Below are 5,520 nucleotides of genomic sequence, written 5' to 3' on the forward strand. Positions count from 1 at the left end.
CCTGCCTTATGAAAGAGCAAACAAAATCACAGGAAAATAGCGCTTTGTGTCCAGGTCCTGGGAGGAGCTCTGCAGCCCAGGGGAGAACTTCACGTATCTGTGGAGTGAGCATTCAATGCAGTAAATGGCATGACACGAGCAAGGCGGTTACACAGATACAGCGTGGACATTCTGGGTGCTAAACTGCTAAATAATGTCTCTAGGAAAAGTACTGTAGCATCAAGGAGAAATGGTTGGTACACGTTGAGTGTGTGAACACACATTAAAACCACAAATTAAAGACAACAGAGTTTCCACCCTGGATTCTTTCCTGTCCTTACTGCATGATTCCACCTGTATTTGCCCTGTTAATTCACCCACAAGAGAATCACTTTCACAGATGGATTTAACATCTATTACTATTAATAAATATAACAATAAAAGTTTATATGTACTATCTTAGCACACAGAAAGAAATCACTTTTTTATTCTAATACAAAGAGTATCCCCTTTTCATCTTGACAATACCAGTATTTCCATTACAGAAAAGTTCAGCATCCCAAGCACATCACCTTTGCTGAGAAATTCTAGTAAGGATTATTAATATAATACTAATAGAACAGTTGAATGATGTCAAACCCAAAGCACTGCAGGTCCAGCTCTCATTTATAGTCAGAATTTCTATCAGCATTTAATGTGTATTAGATAAAGTAATAACTATAATAATATATAAGAATAGAATTATATTGCATAATAATGGGCTCAATAATAAAATAATTTAAATAATTAATATCAATATTCTTAAATTATTAAAACTAATTAAATTTCTTTTATATTAATTTAATGTTATTATTAAAGAGTAATTATTTGATATTAAGTAAGCCATTTTCCCGCATAGTAATGGTGGCTGTTCCCAAAAGCCACTGTACGATTGTACACTTCAATCAGCTGGCTGAAGGCTTCATCCTTCAGGGAGAAGTGATGTCCAAAAACCACAGCACAGATGACATCGGAGACAGCGTGGACAACGGGGAAGGAAGGGTCGACAGCTCGTCCTGCAGACAGAGGTAAGCGTTCACCTCCAAAACACTTCCTGTATCTCCACTGCTATTTTGGAAGCAAGATCACAGTGACCTTTTATAACAGATGTCCTCTGTGCTAGTTAGACCATCACACAGAAACACCCAAAATTCCCTGGCAAACCTCAAACAAAAGATAAACCTCACTGAAAAGTGAGGTCACAAAGGCCTCAAATCTCTAACTCCCAGCCTTGGCTTTTTGTTTGCTTTCGGTTTCTGTTGCTTGTTCTTTTAAACCTTGATACCAGAGTACAGTTGATGAGGTCTGACTGTACGAGCAATTCGGATTGCACTCTAACTCTAAGCTGTGCTCCAAACCTAACTCTTGTCTGCAGCAAAAATACCAGTCTTTATAAACACTATATAAATACTGTCTTTCCCCTCTGCGCCATGGAGGCTGTGTACTACAGCAAAAGCCCAAACGCAGGTCCCAAGCTCGCTGTCAATCCATACCATCGTTGTTCCTGAAGAACTTGACCAGGTAACCAGTCTTGGTTTGTATCCCACGCTCCATTCCTTTATTCCCCATTCCCAGCTTTTGGAGAGCTCCAATTCCAAAACGTCTCTGATGTTTCCAGATGAGACCATTTGAAACCAGGATACCTGCAGCCATCAAGAATCAATTTTATGTCACATTAACGTTCATAAAACAGTAAATGACGTACACAATAAGAGTCACCTTCTCACCATGCTGCCACTCAAAGACAAGAGCCACATCAGGGCAGGGTTCCTGTAACTGGATGTTGTTAGAGACAGAGACACCACCTTGGTTAATGTATTCCCACTCCTGCAAAAAGCCCACTCAAATCTCAGGACTCGCCTTCCACAACAAGTCCTGTTCTCTCTGAAGCACCCAAAACCAGTGCTCATCACTTGAAACACCACCCAACAGCCTGCTGCAAGTTGCAAAGACAGCGTGTGTTGGTGTTGTTTTCTGTTTGCTCATGCTTTGAACAGGAATTAATCTAAACCCTTATTCACATACAAAGTTCGGGTTTCTACAGCCTGGAAAGATGATGGTGTCTCTCACCAAGCTACTCATAGCCAACAGAGATTTCTGCAGAGCTCATCGGGGAGGTCTGGGCATTTTCTATGCTCGTGCTTCTTAACCTTATGCAAACCTTCTGAAGATCATCATAACTCCCTTTTGGGAGTGCTTCAAAAAGAAAACTCTTTAATGGAGTTAAACTCTTTAATGGCTAGAGCTGATAACTGGTTCTGAGCACATGTCTGTGCTTGTGTCTCTGGTTTTCGGGCAATTCAGTTTTACCAGGCTGTTTACACCAGATATCGAGCTCTTGTCTGGGTCCAGGTGCCTCCTGGAAAGACAACGAAGCCAGGGCAGTGCTAGGACAACTTGTCACAGCCCAGATACTTTATTCCACATGACCTCGATAAAAGGTGGCAATAAAGACCCTTCCAAACAGTCCAGTCTGGTCCCAGACTTAATAATCTCTGTTTCCTTAAAGATGTTTTTTTACTATTTACATTAGCTAGTAAATAAATTAAAAGCTTTCCAGATTGTAGTCCATATGCAACAAAGCCTGACTGGGGATAAAGGCATCTGCTCCATATGCTCTGGATAAAAAGCTGGTGGAAACAAGTTCAAGCATTTCTGTTTTAAAAGCAGCACCCTCTTTATCCTGTTCCACTATAAATCAACGGTGTCTGATGTAAACAGCTCAATAAGAAGCTCTGAGCAAGGAGATGTTGCACCTACAGTGTGACTAATGCATCCAGTAACACACCCTCCTGTGCCTTTAGGCTTCCCAAAAGGCTAGACCTTGTCCAACAGCTCTGAAGCTGCTTTCCTTACAGCAGCATTTTCTGTAAACACACAGCTGGCAACAGCAAGAATTAGTTCAGCCTCAGCTTGCAGAGGAGGCTGCAAGCTCCAGATTATTTCAAATCAGGACACACACTTAGTCAACATTGCAAATGGACCAGCAAGACCTACGGAGGTACAAATATTACTGGGATTCTGAAATACATGTGTAACAGTGGGACTTTGGAGACAGCTTAGAGTAGTGCTGCAGAATTACATCATTCACCCTGAGCAGACAGAACAGGTGAATTGGGAAGTAAGAGTTTGTCAATAGAGAAAACATGAGAGGAAACAAAGAAAGCCAAGGAGTAAGTCCTTCCACAGATGTGAACATCTTACCCTTCCCATTTGCCATTCTGTTGAAGACATAGGTCTGTAGTCACCCAGAAACATCCTCAGCGTTGGGGACGAGACCGTCCTTCACGGCTTGGAATCCGTACACACCACCATAGGTCTGTGACCCAGCCACAGGGTGCAGATGTTGCCATAGATTTTTGCCAGCTATAGGTTAGAGGAATGCCCAAAAAATACCCATGTGAGAAACATCAACCAAAATGCACCAAGGATGGGCTTCTCTGTTGCAGTGTGACATTACCCAGGGGTTCAGGGAATGAAAGAGGACAGTGGCTTGGTTTTGCAGTGGGAGCGCTGACCACAGGAAGGTCCTGGGCTCTCTCTGAGAACCCACTGTTCATGGCAATGTGAGTGATAAAGGAAGAGATGCTCTTCTTCTTTCAAAACTTGGCCTAGGTTGCCCTTGCAATATTAATGATTAGGAGGATGTCCCTGACCGTGTGTTTACAGATCTGTATTAGGTTTCGCATGACATTTCGCCTCCCCATTCTTGATTATTTTTCAAGTCCATATTTCGTTTGCTCAGCGAACAAATAGAACTTCCTGAAATTACACATTCCAGGTGTAACTCTCCTTGTAGGACTGCAGACTTCAAGTTTTAATGGCAGGACCTCTTCCCCTCTTATAAAGAAGTAGTCAACTGAGGCATCCACTGCTTGGGCAGTGATGGGGTCTTCTCTCAGGTAACTCTGTGAGTATTCAGCAAGGACAAAGTCCCTGACTCTAGGCAAAGAAACAGGATGGCTCTGTCCTCTCACAGTGATGAGCATGTACCCATCAGAAAAGTTTAGCATCAAGGCCTTTAAAATTCCCATTTTCTGAAGCCAACCTTCTCCAGCAGCAGTCAGGTACCCCTGACATGCAGGGTTGCACTCAGCACCTAAGGAAAGGTCATGACTTGAAAAATAAATCAGCATATTGGATTCTTTCATGATGTTTTGGCACAGTGGAGGATGCTGAGCACTGGAAGAACCTTTAGTAACATGCTTAGCATGGGCTTCTTCCTTTCACCATCAATTATATTCTTAGCTCATCTGCAAGGAGCAATTCCCAGACTGGACTTCAGAAAAACAATGAAGCTAAGGTTTTGGTTGTCTATGGAATTTAATCTTATTTCCATCTCATGAGAGCAGAAGGCATACCAGTGTGCTTTTCACATCTTCTGAATTCAAAACACCTTGTTTTAGAAGATTTTTCTGTATGCACCTGTGGTGGGAATTGTGAGAAACACTTTTTTTTCTTTCAAGGCAAAGCTTCCCTTAAAAACAGAAATCTTTTCTGAGGCAAAATTATTGCCCTCAGTTCTGTTTAACTTGCACACATGTTCACTTTCACATGAATTAGACTGCAGATTTTGCTTACCTCGTTTAGGCACTTAACTTCCATGATTCACCTTCCCTCAGGATTAAGTTCTCCCTGCTACCACATCAGCCTACCAACAGCCATTGCTAGATTTTACAGTTTTTGCCTCAATAGTTCTTTAGCTCACATTAGTAAACACATACATTTTTCAGGCTCCCATGATCAGCTCTAAAATTTATCCGCCATACGCTTCCAATGATGGGAAACGGGGTTGGTCCAGGAGGAAATCCACGACTTTTCCATTGCAATTTCAGGAACTGTGCACACAGAAGAAATAGAACCAGGGATATGAGAATTGCATTTACCATTATTTCACACCTCCAAACTACTCTATCACTGAGAAAACTGCTATGAATCTGTCTGCTGGAATGACTACGTCGTTGTTCTTAACACTTCCTTGTCACATTTAAACTTTCTGTATTTTTCTCCTCCCTTCTTTCCTACTACACTTTCTGACACCAGAAAGTGAGGAGTGTTCCCATTCTCAAGTGTATTTAATGCATCACTATGCTGCAATATGCTAATAGCTACCATGACTTTAAGATCCAGTAGAGGCTAAAAGGGGGACACCTCATTCAGGAACATCCCTTTGAGCACTCAGTTTGATGGATCATGTCACTCGAAGCACTGACTTCACGCAAGCCAAGAGCTCAGATGTGAAGCTGTCATCCAGGTACTGCGTACACAGACAAGGACAGAGGCACTCACCAGGCAGCATTCTCAGGACAGAGGCCAAAGGATGCAGCCAACAGCCTTGTACGAGAGTGGTTGCAAATGCAGATTTGGAAATCAAGATAATTTGGAAACCACTGAGTTTTCACAGTAAACAATACAGACTAAATGCAAGTAGCACAGTGAAGAATCAAATGTAGCTGCAAAGTTAAGAAAAAGCAGAACAGTTCTCATATGCAGAGAAACACC

The 5,520-nt window shown here is 42.0% G+C and overlaps 1 pseudogene; it reads right to left on the reverse strand.

The window, feature by feature from the left end:
• LOC104544262 overlaps positions 1-4,907 on the reverse strand; it is a 10,129-nt pseudogene extending 5,222 nt beyond the window's left edge.
• Between the last annotated feature and the right edge of the window lie 613 nt (positions 4,908-5,520).

The sequence above is a fragment of the Mesitornis unicolor genome, unplaced genomic scaffold (genome assembly GCF_000695765.1).
Source record: "Mesitornis unicolor isolate BGI_N332 unplaced genomic scaffold, ASM69576v1 scaffold487, whole genome shotgun sequence".
In the NCBI taxonomy this organism is placed as follows: domain Eukaryota; kingdom Metazoa; phylum Chordata; class Aves; order Mesitornithiformes; family Mesitornithidae; genus Mesitornis; species Mesitornis unicolor.